Here is a 16,437-nt window from a genome sequence, read left to right on the forward strand (position 1 = left end):
GAAGCCAACTACCAGCTAACAATGAACATATATATATAAACAGTTACATTCAGTAAACAAAACATATGAAACACATGAACAATGGCATGTAAACAGTCTTATGCTTAGCCAGGTTGTGAATAGCTAGGATAGCTAAATGCCCAGTTAATGTCAGAGTTACCAGTCCTTTATGAAAAGGGTCGTGCTGGCGAGTCCGATGTTGAAACGGCAGAGAAGAGATGATGCCGTCCGTAAATGGAGAAAGTTGTCCTTGCTGTGATGTCTGTTTCCCTGCAGTTTAGGTCGGAGGATTTGATCGCTCAGAACGTTGCAGTCTGCCTTTTGTTCCCGTTGTGTAGAGTTAGCTAGCAGGTCTATTGTTAGCTGCTTTCCTCTGCAATTTAGCTAGCAGGTCTATTGTTAGCTGCTTTCGCTAAACTTACTTCGTCTCATTTATCAGTTCGGTGACTGAGATCTTAGGCGTATGTCGGCCGTAAGAAGTGAGAACAAAGAGAGTAGTTATTCACCGTGTGCAGGCGATGCCTGAGGTGAGAGGAGGTCAAAGAGGCTTGCTCCTCGGTCGATGTCCGGAGGGAGAGAGGTGAAAAGGTCCGTGCCAGGTGGGCGCCGGCACAGAGAGAGGGTCACATCTGGGGAGATGCGGCTATTATCCACGCTCAGGTGGGCGTGGTTAAGAAATGCATCAGGTTACATTTTTATGACAGGTAAAGTCTGACGTAGGTTCCGGCTGAAATCAGACGCAAGCTACTGATTAAAGTCAAACACATTGGACCATTCCAGGTGTACATACAATGGTCTGCTTTTGCATGCGGCAAGTCTGCGTACACTGTCATTCCAGTTAATGCCTCAGGGATATGTTATCTAGCTCATTTGATCCCTCCTTCACGTGTAGTAGACAAAATCACTATTCACGATATTCTCCAATCTCAAACGTCCACACACCACCGCCATAAGCGAGAGGTCGGAGAGGTAGAACAGTGGATTGGGGTTATCCTCGCTCCCCTGGGTATAAGAAATTTACAAAAAGACGCAGCAGCCCTTAGGCAAGCTTTCGAACAAACATCTAATCAAACCCTCAAAACGATTCAGGCTATACAAACGGAATTAACAGCCACTCGCGAATTAGCACTACAAAATCGTATGGCTTTAGATCTCCTGTTCGATTCACAGGGTGGTACTTGTAAAATAATTGGCAAAGAATGCTGTATTTATATATCTGATATGACCAGTTCCGTTGATGATTTGGACCAAATTGTGAAACAAGCCAACAAAAACATCCATGCAAATCAGGGACTACTTTCCAACTACAAAATCGTATGGCTTTAGATCTCCTGTTCGCTTCACAGGGTGGTACTTGTAAAATAATTGGCAAAGAATGCTGTATTTATATATCTGATATGACCAGTTCCGTCGATGATTTGGACCAAATTGTGAAACAAGCCAACAAAAACATCCATGCAAATCAGGGACTACTTTCCAATTAATTTCAACAGGGTGTTGAGAGCCGTCTTTACCCTCATGTATTGTTGCTGTTATTGCTCGCCTATGATCTGTCATCTCATGCATCAATCTAAAAAGCCTGCACAAACACAGCAGGAGAGTTTAGAATACGTTTCTGAAAAACTTGATAAGACGATTGTGTAATCCGAGTTATTTCATTTTGTTTGAGTTCATCTTCATGTATAGTTAATTTTGTTCTGTGTTCCCACTGTTTGTAACTTCATGTTTCCGAATGGGTACCCTGTACTGTACATGTAATTATTTATCTGCTTACATTTTTTGGCTCTCGCGGCTGGAGAGGGCGGTTATTTTGAAATAACGTCGGTAAGAAATTTTACCTTAAAAACATCAGGGGGCCCACCAAAAATTGGCAAACAGGTGTGACGACCCAGCTAACCCCGCCCACGGGCAGATGGGAATATTGGTTTTGTCCTTGTCTCTGCTCAGGTGCGCGTGATTGGCTGGAGGATATAAAGGCTACATTCCAACATGGCGGTCTGGCTCTCCTCCTCGCGGTTTTTGTGCTTCGTTGTGTTTTGTTTGTTGCTCCTTTACTGATCCACATCACATTTTGGGTTATTCCTCTACACTGACTTACACCACACGTATTTAATGTTTATTGCTTTACTATTCCATTATTTCTAGTCTGTGTTAAACTCCTATTATTTATTAAATTCACTTCTTATTATTGAAATTGTGCGTGGTCTCCCCATTTATGTTGCGTACTTTGAGCCGGTACGTAACATGTGGGGGCTCGTCCGTGCCTTAGCCTGTATTCTGGTATGTAACTGGATATTGCCACTTGTAGCCTGGTGGTAGTGCGTGAAATTTGTTGCAATATAGTTTTTCTCACAGGTGTAAATTACCTGTTGCAGCAAAGTTCAGATCGGGGAGTACCGCGCATACATTGTTTATTTGGATGGTAATTTGGTTAAGATATAGGATTTGTTTGGTTTCGCTTGCTTTCTTTGTTTGGCCGTGGAGGAGGGAGCTGCATTTGGGATCCTGCAGTCTGCACGTTGTCTGGCTATAAGAGTAACGCGGCTGTGCAGGTTGGCAATTGGGCGCAGGTGTATCTGGTAAGTGGGAGGGTGACGGTAGGTTAGATCCTACCTGAGCTAATTGGACCCCGTGCAGGTGTAGAGCGCTTACCGCTGTTTGTTGTTTTTCTTTTTATTGTAGTTTGTTGTTTTTGGTGCGTCGGACGCGCTGGGGTTGCGGTGCAAGCAACTCAATTGTATGTGGACGCACTGAAGACGTCAGATTAGTAATATTTAGGGTATTTTTTTTTGGTGGGAGGTAGATGCGGGGAAGCTCTTTGTTCTTGTGTGGTAAATGGGGTTGGTTCGCCTGTGCCTGGTTTGCGGATTTTGCACTGCTGCGTTCATGGCAGATAATTGGATCAGTTGGCCATTTTCTTGTAAATAGAGAGGTATTGTAGAGAAAATTGAAATGCCTACCATAGAAGTAGAGGATTTTTTTACGTCTCCAACCGAAGATTTATTGGATAGTTTGACAAAAGAGCAATTGGGTCAGGTTGCGGTACACTACCAATTTGATATTCCGAAGGGTTTAAAAAAACAAGAACTCCAAAAATGTGTGAAATCAAAATTGGTAGATATGTCGGTAATTTCTAGTCAAATTACCGCCGAGACATCTGGTCCACCGACAGCGACGTCAACCCCTAATGCAGGGGAAAAGGTGGGGAGTCTGGAAAACCAGGCCGAGCTCTTAAAGCTTCAGCTCGAATACAAACGGTTGGAGGCCGCCGAGCAAGAGAAGGGTCGCGCATTCCAGCGTGAGTTTGAACTGAAACGTTTAGAAGCAGAACAAAATAAACGTGAGTATGAAAGGGAGCGTGAAGCCTCGGAAAGAGAAAATCGGCGTGAATTAGACCTCAAACGTTTAGAGGCCGAGGAAAAGAAGCGCGAATTAGACCTCAAACGTTTAGAGGCCGAGCGTGTGTATGAAAGGGAACGTGAATTGGAACAGTCAGCCGAAAGAGAGAAAGAACGTCTATTCGAGCTAGAAAAAATAAGACTACAGCAACAGCAGAAATAAGTGATATGGAAATCCAAAAAGAGAAGCTGAGATTAATTGCTGAAGGGAAGATGCGGGTCGGTGATGATTTCCCTGCGCCGTCTAGCACTCACGGTGATCTTTCTAAAATTATTAGGTTTTTACCTAAATTTAATGAACGTGATCCCGATATCTTCTTTTCGCTTTTTGAGGGTATCGCTGATGAGCATAGTTGGAGTGACACTCAGCGCACGCTCTTACTTCAAACTGTCTTTACCGGGAGAGCCCAAGATGCGTTTGTGGCGTTGTCGTTGACAGAGCGAAAACAGTACAGGTGCGTCAAAGAGGCTGTTCTGCGAGCATTCGAACAAGTTCCAGAGTATTATCGACAGCGGTTCAGAAACTGGAAAAGAGGTGAACGGCAAACTTATGCTGAAGTTGGTAGAGATCTTGTTGCGTTTTTTACCCGCTGGCTTCACTCAGTCGATGTGACCACCTTTGAGGAATTGTTCGAATTAATTACACTGGAACAGTTTAAAAACATCGTCCCTGAGCGGCTTACTACTTTTATTAATGAACACACCGTTAAAACCGTTTCTGAGGCTGCAGTGCTCGCTGATGAGTATGAGTTAACTCATAAAAGTAGAGTCGGTGAACACTTTCGTAACCGTACATATACTCGAGATGAACCTCGATCACACTGGTTCAGTGGTAATTCAAATGTTCGGTATGATGGTAAACAAGATCCTAAACGTTTTAATGCCAATTCGGATAATCAATGCAGGTATTGCCTGGAGATGGGACACTGGAAACAGGATTGTCCCGTATTAAAAGATAAAAATGCGGGAAAGTCTAACTCTACCAGATATAGCTTATGCGCTGCCCCTGTGTGTCAGGTGAATTATGCCAAAGTGGTGGTGAGGTCACGGCTGGCAGAGGGTACAGTCCCTGCTGGAGGTTCAGGTTGTGTGGTGCCTGATTGCCCTGCAGTGGAGCTGTGCAGCTCTGGTGCCAATGAACAGGTCGGGGGAGGTTATGGGCCTTTCATTACCAATGGTTTCATTTCACTTGTCGACGGTTCGAATAAGATACCCGTTAAAATATTACGTGACACTGGCGCTACCGAAAGTTTTGTGGCAGAGACCGCTTTGCCATTTTCTGTTAATTCTAGTATTGGAAAGAGTGTTTTGATTAGGGGAATTGGTATGCACACTATGTCCGTTCCGCTGCATAAAATCAGGTTGAACTCCGATCTTGTGCAAGGGGAGGTGGTTGTGGCAGTTCGCCCAGTATTGCCAGTGCCAGGGGTTGATGTCATCTTGGGCAATCATCTAGCCAGAGATAAAGTGTGGCCCAGTGGGCCAGCCCCACCGATCGTAACCATCGAGCCTATGGAGGTTATTAGGCCGGACGATTGCGCTATAGAATTCCCTGATGTTTTCACGGCCTGTGTCGTGACTCGTGCAAGGAGTCGCACACAGACAGTGGAGGGTGCGTCAGGTTTGTCAAAAGCTAGCAATAAGATGGTACAATTGCCGATATTGCCAAATTCCTTTGATCGGGATGACTTTATTGCTGCGCAGATAGAAGACAATGGATTGGCAGAGTTTTTCGTTGGAGCTCTGTCGGGAGAAAAGATTCCGAGTGCAGAGAGGGGATACTTTAATAGTGACGGGTTGTTGGTGCGGAAATTTGAGTCTGTAAATAACGATCTGAGTGAAACATTGATGCAGATTGTTGTGCCGAAAAAGTACAGAGATCAGGTGTTGCAGGCGGCCCACGGGGAAGGGGCTGGGCACTTCGGGGTGCGGAAAACATACAGCCGGCTATTGCAACATTTCTATTGGCCGCGCTTGAAGCGAGACGTGGCAGGGTTCATAAAGACGTGTCATACTTGTCAGGTAGCTGGAAAGCCGAATCAGTCCATTAAACCCGCGCCGTTGCATCCAATTCCAGCAGTGGGCCAGCCTTTCGAGCGCTTGTTGATCGATTGTGTGGGTCCATTGCCTCCATCGAAGTCTGGTGCGGTTCACATGTTGACAGTGATGTGTCAGACGACGAGATATCCCGCTGCATACCCGTTACGAAGTATCAACACTAAGTCAATTGTCAAAGCTCTCTCGCAATTTATTTCAGTATTTGGTATCCCAAAAGTAATACAATCGGATAGAGGCAGCAATTTTACGTCTAAGGTGTTTGCCGAAGTTTTAAAACATCTTCGAATAAGCCACAGTTTGAGCAGTGCTTATCACCCTCAGAGCCAAGGTGCTCTTGAGCGTTTTCATCTCACACTCAAATCATTGTTGCGTGCATACTGTTCTGAGCTCCAGCGCGACTGGGAGGATGGCCTACCATGGTTGCTTTTGGCTGCTCGGGAAGTGTCGCAAGACAGTCTTGGTTTTAGTCCAAACGAGTTGGTATTCGCGCATAAAGTCCGTGGTCCGCTGTCATTGTTAAAAGATGGCTTACAAGAATCTGAGCCTCCGGTAAATCTTATTGATTATATCGATGGTTTTCGTCGCAGATTGTTTTTAGCGTGGCAGTGTGCCGCGAAAAATCTGGGTAAATCTCAAGCACGGATGAAAAAAATGTTTGACCGAAAAGCAGAGCCTAGGCTCTTTAGTCCAGGTGACCAGGTTTTAGCTTTGTTGCCCATACCTGGCTCACCGTTTCGTGCGCGATTTACCGGTCCTCATGTTGTTGTCCGTCAAGTGGCAGAGCTTGATTATTTGATTGCCACACCAAAACGGAGAAAAGCAACTCAGCTTTGTCATGTCAATTTATTAAAACGGTATTACACTCAGTCATCCAGGGCTGACGTGTCTGGTGAAAAGGTTGATGCTGTTGTTCTAGCTGTTGCCGGTGGCGTGGGTTCAGATTCTCCTCCGGTGGCAGAGGAGGTGGAGGATGAAGGCGCCCCCGATGACAGTATTTTGTTACCACGGTTAAAAAATTCTGAGATGCTTCAAAATCTGAATGGCCTAGTAAGTCATATGCCTGATAGCCAGAGGGATGTGTTAAAGTCTTTGATTTTTTCCTTTTCTTCTTTGTTCTCCGATACTCCGACATGTACGAATCTGATTGAGCACGATATTGATGTGGGAGACGCTGCGCCCATTAAACAACGGTTTTATCGTGTTCCATTAGTCAAGCAAAAAATCCTGGAGGGTGAGGTCCAGTACTTGCTGGACAATGACCTGGCTAAACCATCTTATTCGAGCTGGGGTTCACCATGCTTGTTGGTGGCTAAACCAGACTCGACATTCAGATTTTGCACCGATTACCGCAAAGTAAACCAAGTGACTAAGGCCGACTCTTTTCTGCTGCCTCGAATAGAGGATTGTGTGGACCGCGTGGGGTCTGCTAGATTTGTCACAAAGTGCGACCTTCTAAAAGGTTACTATCAAATACCGTTAACGCCGCGGGCGCAAGAGATAGCTGCCTTCGTTACACCATCAGGTCTCTACTCCTATAATGTCATGTCATTTGGTTTAAGAAATGCCCCTTCCAGCTTTCAGAGGCTTATGAATCATGTAATATCTGGCCTTGAGGGTTGCGCTGTGTACCTAGACGATGTTGTTATTTATAGTGATACGTGGGAGTGTCATTTGTTGCGTCTGTCTGCTTTGTTCGAAAGGTTTGCCAAAGCCAATTTGACAGTAAATTTGGCAAAGTGCGAATTTGCGCGGGCCACAGTGGTCTATTTGGGGAAGGTAGTCGGGCAGGGAGAAGTGCGGCCGGTACGAGCCAAAGTGACGGCCATTGATGGTTTTCCTCGTCCTTCAACAAAAAAGGAATTGATGAGATTTCTGGGCATGATAGGTTATTATCGGAGTTTTTGTTTAAACTTTTCTACCGTGGTAGCGTCCCTCACCAACTTATTAAAAGGAAAGACTCAATTTAGTTGGACACCGGAGTGTCAACAGGCATTCGACAATGCCAAACTGTTACTGAGCACTGCACCGGTCCTGGCGGCTCCTCGGCTTGACCGTCCGTTTAAAATCCAGGTGGACGCGAGTCAGGTTGGGGCGGGTGCAGTGTTGTTGCAAGTAGATGACCAAGGACTTGACCGTCCAGTTTGTTACTTTTCAAGAAAGTTCAATAAATACCAGTTCAACTACTCAACCATTGAGAAAGAAGCGTTGGCATTGGTGTGGGCGCTTCTACATTTTGATGTGTATGTTGGGGGTGGTGCCCACCCAGTGGTCGTCTTCTCAGATCATAATCCACTGACATTTTTGCATTCATTACAGAACCCAAATCAACGCTTGATGCGTTGGGCTTTGTTTTTACAGCCGTACCATTTACAAATTTACCACATTCGAGGGGTGGATAATGTAATGGCCGATGCGCTGTCTCGCGCCGCAGGTGTGGTTGGGTAAGTTGTTTGCCTGTCTCATTTCTCTTTTCTCCATATCTGTCCCTTATCATCTTAAACTGCTTTTCTAAGTACTAGAATTGCTGATGGTCAGGAGGTGGAGTGGCGGGAGAGGGAGAGGTGGTGATGGGGTGAATGGGCCCAGTGTGAGTGTTGTATGGTGTGTCAGAGTGGATATGACAGATCGGTTGAGGATGGTGAGTGTTTTGTCATATTTGTTGTTTTTTTTTTGGGAGCTTTATTTGAATGTTTTTGGATGTATACTAAATGACAGAATCCCATCTCGGTGGGCTTCTGTTTTAAGGGGGGGGATATGTGACGACCCAGCTAACCCCGCCCACGGGCAGATGGGAATATTGGTTTTGCCCTTGTCTCTGCTCAAGTGCGCGTGATTGGCTGGAGGATATAAAGGCTACATTCCAACATGGCGGTCTGGCTCTCCTCCTCGCGGTTTTTGTGCTTCGTTGTGTTTTGTTTGTTGCTCCTTTACTGATCCACATCACATTTTGGGTTATTCCTCTACACTGACTTACACCACACGTATTTAATGTTTATTGCTTTACTATTCCATTATTTCTAGTCTGTGTTAAACTCCTATTGTTTATTAAATTCACTTCTTATTATTGAAATTGTGCGTGGTCTCCCCATTTATGTTGCGTACTTTGAGCCGGTACGTAACACAGGTGTGAGGCACCCTGATGAGAAAAGGTTTCGCCTTACCTCGCGAGAGAATGCGCACCTTTAGGAGAAAGAGAGAGAGGGAAAAAAAATAATAATAAAAACTGACTGTATTCACCCAAAACTTAAGCAAGCGTTTACTCTGATCTTACAAACAAAGATTTATGTTCAAGACCTTAAGTCTTGAAAAGGGGGATATTCCATAGGCAATAATTCAATATATCTGACCTACTGGTCATTTTAGTGTTATTTGGATTTTGTGAGATTATTCTAAACTTCTCATGTGTATTCTGTTCCCGGCCTACATGAGGTGTGAGAATAAACCTGGATCCTTGGTTTTTCATCACAATCTGACTGAGTCTCCGATACATTTGGGATATAGAAATAATTCCTTTCAGCACCTCATACCCACTGTGAAGTATGGTGGCGGATCTTTGATGTTGTGGGGCTGTTTTTCTTCCAAAGGCCCTCAACATCTTGTTAGGATACATGGTATCATGGACTCCATCAAATACCAGCAGATATTAAATGAAAACCTAACAGCCCCCTCTAGGAAGCTTAAAATGGGCCGTGGTTGGACCTTCCAGCAGCACAATGATCCGAAGCACATCTCAAAATCAACACAAAAATGGTTCACGGACAGCAGAATAAAGGTTTTGCCATGGCCATCACAGTCCCCCGACCGCAACCCCATAGAAAATCTGTGGGAAGAGCTGAAGCCGAATCTACAAGTGTTGACCTCAGAATCTGAAGGATCTGGAGAGATACTGTTTGTAGGAATGGTCTCAGATCCTGTGCCATGTGTTTACCAACCTCATCACGCATTATAGGAGAAGACTCAGAGCTGTTATCTTGGCAAAGGGAGGCTGCTCAAAACATTAAATTAAGGGGTGCCAATAATTGTGGCACACCTGTTTTGGAGAATAATATTCATTTCATGTCAACATCTTTTTTTTCTTTGAATTATTTTACTTCAATGAAAAGGTAAGATTTTTGTAAATATTTTGAGTGAAACACCAAGAGTCTAAACAGCAAAGACATATTTTTTCATAGCCTATTTTGGTCACATTCACTAAGGGTGCCAATAATTGTGGAGGACACTGTATATAATTTGAAAAATGATCAGTATGTTCAGTATACCATCCAAAATTCCTCAATTTTAGATTGAAAGCTACATTCTAAAAATCTCACTCATTTCACATAAATTGACTCATCATTTGAAGGGCTGCCAGTGGAATCCTCCATAGAGTATGTGCCTGACACTATAAGCAGCAAGAAAGAAGACTTTCAAGGAAATACATCAAGGAAATATTTGTAAAAATACACTTCAGAGAAGGGAAGGAAACACAATCTGAACAGGTTAATAATAATATGTTTTTACTATAGTTTATTACTATGTTTCGGTAGTGACAATTTTTGGGAGAGGAAAAACATTCCAACACATTCTGAAAATACAATATAAAAATTGACGGTTCATTTACTAGATATGTGTACTTTAGATATGGTACAATATATATACGGACAAAGTTTTGGGAATAAAACATACACATTTTCAAAATATGTACAATAATAAAATATTTAGCAATTCACTCACACCTCTCTCAGGGCATCTCATCTAACAGGATATTCATCCAGAAACTGTTGCATTTTAACCTAAGTCCAATTAAAAGCAACAGACTTTATGGAGGAATGAATATGATGAATACAAATGAATTATAATAAAAATGAATATAAATTAATTGGATTATAGATTATTGTCAATCATTATTAACTCTGATTTTGCAACTCCTTCAGGAGCTAACCGTGGGGAAGTGTATGTGGAAATGGAGCTGACAAATCAAGTTCCTCCTGAACAACCGTGGGCATAAATGGAAAGCAAATTTAAATTATTATATTTATATATAATTATATCATTTGAAAAATGATAAGTATCAGTTCAGTATACCATCCAAAATTCCTCAATTTTAGATTGAAAGCTACATTCTAAAAATCTCACTCATTTCACATGAATTGACTCACCATTTGAAGGGCTGTCAGTGGAATCTTCTATAAAGTCTGTGCCTGACACTATAAGCAGCAAGAAAGAAGACTTTCAGGGAAATAAATCTTCAGGAAATTTCAGTTCTTGCGCTCTGGGGTCTTTTGTGAGTGCACAGACAACCACCAAGTTTAAAAAGCATTACAAATAAAAAGGCATTCACCAACTGTCCTCTTTACTAAGAAAATACTCACCTATCCCTGTTTCCAGGCACACCGTACTGATGTCAATGTCATTATAATGCTCTTTATTTGCTAAATCAAATGCCTAATGTGTAGATTCTGTGTAATACCAGTGTGCCCAAATTATACCAGTGAAAACAGACGTAAGGCGTCACTATGCACGTCTTCTCCTTCCAAGCTTATCCTACTTACTATTTGGGCGGCCATCAAAGTTTGATTCATCGCTTGAGTCTGGGCTTTCCATTCCTCCTGAAGGTTTGTTTGACTCTAAAAAAACAAGAACATTTTAGTCAAATTGCCTACCAGGTCAAGATATATATATAATATATATATATATATAATATAGAAAATGAAGAAAGCTGTATTGTCAAACGAGGTAAAATGTGTGTGATCAACATGAACCCAACTTCATAATTTTAGGCTGTAGTTTAATGTTCATCTCTGTGGAAAACTAATCATTTGGTGTTGCCTTTTCACTCAGTTTGTTGAAAAGTCAAATCAGTAGTTATTGTAGAAGCTTGTAACTCCTTCAGAGTAGTCATACAATTCTTGGTGGCCTCTCTCACTAGTCCCCTTCTTGCACGGTCACTCAGTTTGTGAGGATGGCCTACTCTAGGCAGATTTACACCTGTGCCATTTTCATTCCATTTCTTGATGATGGATTAAACATAACTCCAGGGAATGTTTAGTGCCTTGGACATTTTTTTTTTCATCCTTCCCTTGACTTATATTTTTTAATAAACTTTTCTTTGAGTTGCCTGGAGTGTTATTTTGTCTTCATGGTGTAACGGGAGCCAGGAATACTGATTAACCAGTGAATGGACTTTCCAGACACAGGTGTCGTTATACTACAATTACTTGAGACACATTCAGTGCACACATTTGTGGAGTACTTTTAAATAATTTTTTTTTAATGACTCTTAACACATTTCAGAAGGGCAGTCTATACGTATCAAAGGAACTAAGGTTTGAACAATATTATCACCCTCTCCACAAAATGTTGTTGTCATGCCACTGGCTGTAAAGAAACCCTTCATTTCTTTTCAACTGTGAGGTGGATTAATCACTGAATTTTGATTGGACAGTGATATAGATTTTCAACAGTATATTAATGCAATAACAATATACGAGTTGCAATAACAATTTACTTTAATCTTCTGGATTTAATTTACTATCACAACGATGTTACCATGTCATGGACTCAGTTCAAAAAATCTTCTCTGCTCCTTCCAGTTCTCTCTCTCAACGTGCTCAATCACTCTCTCTCAACGTTCTCTTTTTAAACCCTGCCATTTAGTTATGAAATTGGTGATATCATTTAGTTTTGCCCTTTATTAGTTATTGGTTGCTCTTGTTTCTTGCTAACTGTAATACTACTCCTGTATTTCAGTGTTGTGTTTTCTCCTGTGTTTCTTCCTGTTGTTTATTTTCCCTGTCCTTGGATTGATTTTGGACTGTTTTTGACTACACTTCTTGGATTGCCTTTACTATGGAAGAAATGTTTCTGATCTAGTTTGGCCAGCGTCATTATAGCATATCTAACAACACTTGAAGCAGAAACACTAGAAGCTTCATGGCAGAGGATTTGTGCTGCACTTTTTTCTCAAGGGCTAGCAGTTGGGAGACATGAACAAGTATTTGCTGACATGTATTTTCTACCCAATGATGCCAGATTACTGATGTACTGCAAGCTGTACTTTCTCTCTCTGATCAATTAACCCCTGCACAGCCCTCAGTTCCAAATCAGACTGTGCCTATGCCTGTAAATGTTATCGACGTTCAGAAGAGTGCTGCTAGTTTTTTATCTCCGGAACGATGATGGAGCTGCTGAAGGTTGGCCGGGCTTTCTTATGCAGTGCAGCTTCTCCTTAATATCTCCCCCTCATCTTCGTTCTAAAGATCTACAGACCATTTTATGGTCTCCCTGCTAACTGGTTGAGCAGGACCGTGGGCCACTGCCCTGTCGAACCAAAATTGCTCTCTCATCGTATGTGTTTTGTGAATATTTTGCCTGTTTTTGACCACCCAGCAGCAGATAGAGATGTGAGAAACCGCCTTATGGAAATGAAACTAGGGGGGAGTCCGTCGCCTGAGCACAAACTGCACATAACTTTTCATTTGAAGACGCATTATCTGCTGCGTTTAGTGGTGTGTGCCGGAGATTAAGGAAATGGTAACCCAAGTGTGTTTTATGTCACCTCTCGTTATATTTCTTGCAGGGATGAATACGCTGGCATTTGACCTTTTCAAATTAGTGAAGAACAGATTGAAGACCTGCTACACCTGCAGATAAATAAAGTACAACCCACTCAACTCACCCATGGTTGATTTTCAGTGTTAACGGAGTGTCCAAATGTTCTTTAACCTTTAGAGGAAACAGAGATAAAGTATCATTTTCCACTCTCCTCCCTGACATAACCCCACATGCATTTGCTCAGAGAGTTAGCTGGTTAGGAAACATTATGGCACAAATACATTTTAACGAGTTGAGACAGGACTAGCATCTCTCTCCCTCTCTCTCTCTCTCTCCCTCTCCCTCTCCTTCTCTCTCATACACACACAGTGTTGTGACCTGTGAAGTGACCTGCTTTCATGTTAATAAGGCCCAGCCTTTTTTTTTTCTTTAAACAGCCTTGTCTACCTGGTTTATGCATCTCAGTTGTAGATGATTTTTAAATATACAGAATCGTACAGCTATATACTACCATTACCTCAATTAGTTTAGCTATCATAAACTGTAATTAGGTACCGAACATGAATGAAACATACTTACAGGTGAGAGGAAGGAGTTTGAGATCCTGACAGCTTGCACACCTGATGGCAATTGGCTGTAATGATAGCAAGCAACAGTTTAAACAGAGACAGAGAACGTGCAACGTTGCAGTTCGTTTTCAGGAAGCAGACTCTTAACAAGAAGTAAGCGCGTGCAACAGGTCATGTGGCTCATGCAACCACACGACGTGATGCGCTAAACCACAGATCACGCTCCTGAAAGCGGTTTTAGAAGATGTTAGATACATTAATATAAAAACGTTAATATTAATGAGACAGAGACCAGCAATCAGAATTTCAATCAGCGCTTTATCTTTTGCAAAAGAGGGAGAGTGTCACAACCAAATATCATGAACAAACTCCAAAGATGAGCTGGGCGCAGCCATGTATATAGTTGATATAGTTCCTCAAAACATGTTTCATAAGCAGGCACGGGACATTATTCTGACGTTGACCATTGTCTGATCAGGAGGTGTCTGTCAGCAAAAACAACATGTATCACTTCAGCAAAGTGTCACAATCATTCATATCGCAAGAGTTGGTTCCTTAATTCAGTAAATGTAAGCATTCAGATTACAAATAGAATAACAATGTATTACATTTCTCTATCAGAAGACTTTACATTTGTCTTTGTTACACATGGGTTAAATAGGAAGCCATAAGGGTGTTATGTGAAGAACTTTACTGAGTCTGAGTTGCACAGATATTGTAGCCTAAATAGATGCTTGCAGGGATGTGCACAGGAATTTTGAAGGGCAGTTGCTCTGCCCTGGAAAAAAGGGGCAACACGTTAATTTTTGTCACCGCCGCCGCCACGCCCCCGTCCCCTGGACGCATATTTTGCCTATATCACTTGAAACTCTAACTAACCGCCGCCGCCACGCCCCTCTTATTCTGCGATTATTTTTATCTAGGCCTACGTGGAGTTCTGCAGCCGTAATACTATTTTAAAATATATATATTTCCTTCGGAGGGGCAACTTCAGTCGAGGAGGGCAAACGGCCAGTTGCCCGAGCAACCTTAGCCCCCTCCTGTTCACGTCCCTGGATACTTGGATATTCAGTACTCTGGCCTTTGGGCTTTCTATTTAACTACTGTAAAATCTCTGTAGCCATGGAATCTGAACTTTATGACTTGATTTTAGTGGAGTGTCTAAAATAAAGAGGAACACGGAAACTGTCCATAGATACTAGGGACGCACCTGAATACATTATTCGGGAAAGCAAGATTAATGCGATGTAAACATATTTCTTCTACCCGAAAAGTGTGCAAAATACCGAGGAATCTTGACTGCTTGCACAACTGATGTCAACGGGCTGTAATGCTAGCATGCAAAAGTTTAAATACTCAGAAAAAGTGGAAGGAGGCCCAGTTGGTTTTCCAGGAAAGCAGTGTTTACGAGAAGTAGCCTAAGTTCCTGCAGCAGTTCCTTTATCTCATGCAACCACACGACGTGATGCGCTGAACCAGAGATGTCGCTAATGAAAGTGGTTTTAGGAGACTTGACGTTTGTCTTTGTGTAAGGCCCTTTTAAGAAAATGATTTATTTTAATGCTTTTCTTTTATTGATCACGCTATGTGGTTAAAGTTTAAACTGCGTACTTGAAGTAACTACAGTTACCATGATGCTTTTCCCCTTGTTTTAGTAACAATGTATGTTTCCCACTGGAATTAGTTTTTCTTTCAAGGTTGTACCTAATCCGGAGAAGTATTTTTTTTCATTCGGGCGAGTTGGATTTTAGGAGGCAGGATTGGAAGTCTTCTGCCTGTTAAGGAGAGGTTTAGTAAAGTTGTATGTTCACAAAAGACACTGGGAACAACGATACCTGGGATTGTCATAGCGAATGTGGCAGAGTGGGCTACGCCTCCACAGTCCATCCCCCCAGGGGTAATAAGAAACACTGATTACTGGGCGGGCTTGTATTTTGATATATAGCCCAGCTCAGGTCACGGGGAGACACGTCCTCCTAACCTTGTTTTGCTTCCGGGTGCCCATCAGTTTGTATGGTGGCGTGGGATTGCAAATTGCACTACTTGGACTAATGCTGTTACCGAAGGTAAGCAACTTTGGCGTTAAGCCACTTCGTCCACTGCGGCACCTTCTTATTGTTTCTAAAAAGGCTCGTTCACTTTTCTGTTTAGCACGAGTGGTTCATTGTCGCGACAAAGCCGGTGTAGCGGTTGCTCTGACGCCGGGTGCTCGGTGGGAATCAGCTGGAGGTAGGCTGGTTCAGTTACTACTACCGCTCTGTATTTTAATATGCAGGTTTAGTTACCAGCACCGCTCTGTATTTTAATATGCAGGTTTAGTTACCAGCACGCTCTGTATTTTTAAATGCGCATTAGTTAGGAATAACAATGCTATCCTCCTCTTTATCATAGCTCCGTCCATGACTCGCTGCCCCTGAGTGTGCAGTCATTGCAGCTCGGCACGTTGAGCTGAGGTTCATCAACTACCTCCCCCGGGAAGGGCTGCTGTTCTGTTTACTGTCAAATGCATGTTTATAATTGACCGGCATGCTCATGTTTGGTGTGTATCTCTCTGTGATTTCCTGCATGCATGGGGCTAGGCTGGGTATGCTACCTTCCATCTCCGCTTGCTCTGCCTGATATCGTTTTGTTGGTTTCTTTTGATTTGATGCATGGGGCTGTGCAGTGGGCTGCTGCTTTTCCCTCTCTGCTTGGCCTGCATGTTTTGTTGTTTTGTGCTGCTGCTATGTTAACTATGGTGGTGGTAATTCTGAGTGATTGTTAACTAGCCTAACCGTGTCTTTGCTGAAGTGTGTGCGTGTGCCTCTGTGTGTGGGTGTGTGCATGTAGCTAAGGTAACCCAGGGTACTGTGACAAAGCCCGCTACTCCCCGCTGACCG

General features: G+C 42.8%; 1 long non-coding RNA gene across 1 annotated transcript; it reads left to right on the plus strand.

The window, feature by feature from the left end:
• Positions 1 to 15,462: 15,462 nt before the first annotated feature.
• Positions 15,463 to 16,031, plus strand: LOC122129852. Its single transcript, XR_006151806.1, has 3 exons — positions 15,463 to 15,624; positions 15,710 to 15,787; positions 15,950 to 16,031. It is a non-coding gene; the product is annotated as an uncharacterized LOC122129852 (long non-coding RNA).
• Positions 16,032 to 16,437: the final 406 nt, after the last annotated feature.

Source organism: Clupea harengus, unplaced genomic scaffold (assembly GCF_900700415.2).
Source record: "Clupea harengus unplaced genomic scaffold, Ch_v2.0.2, whole genome shotgun sequence".
In the NCBI taxonomy this organism is placed as follows: domain Eukaryota; kingdom Metazoa; phylum Chordata; class Actinopteri; order Clupeiformes; family Clupeidae; genus Clupea; species Clupea harengus.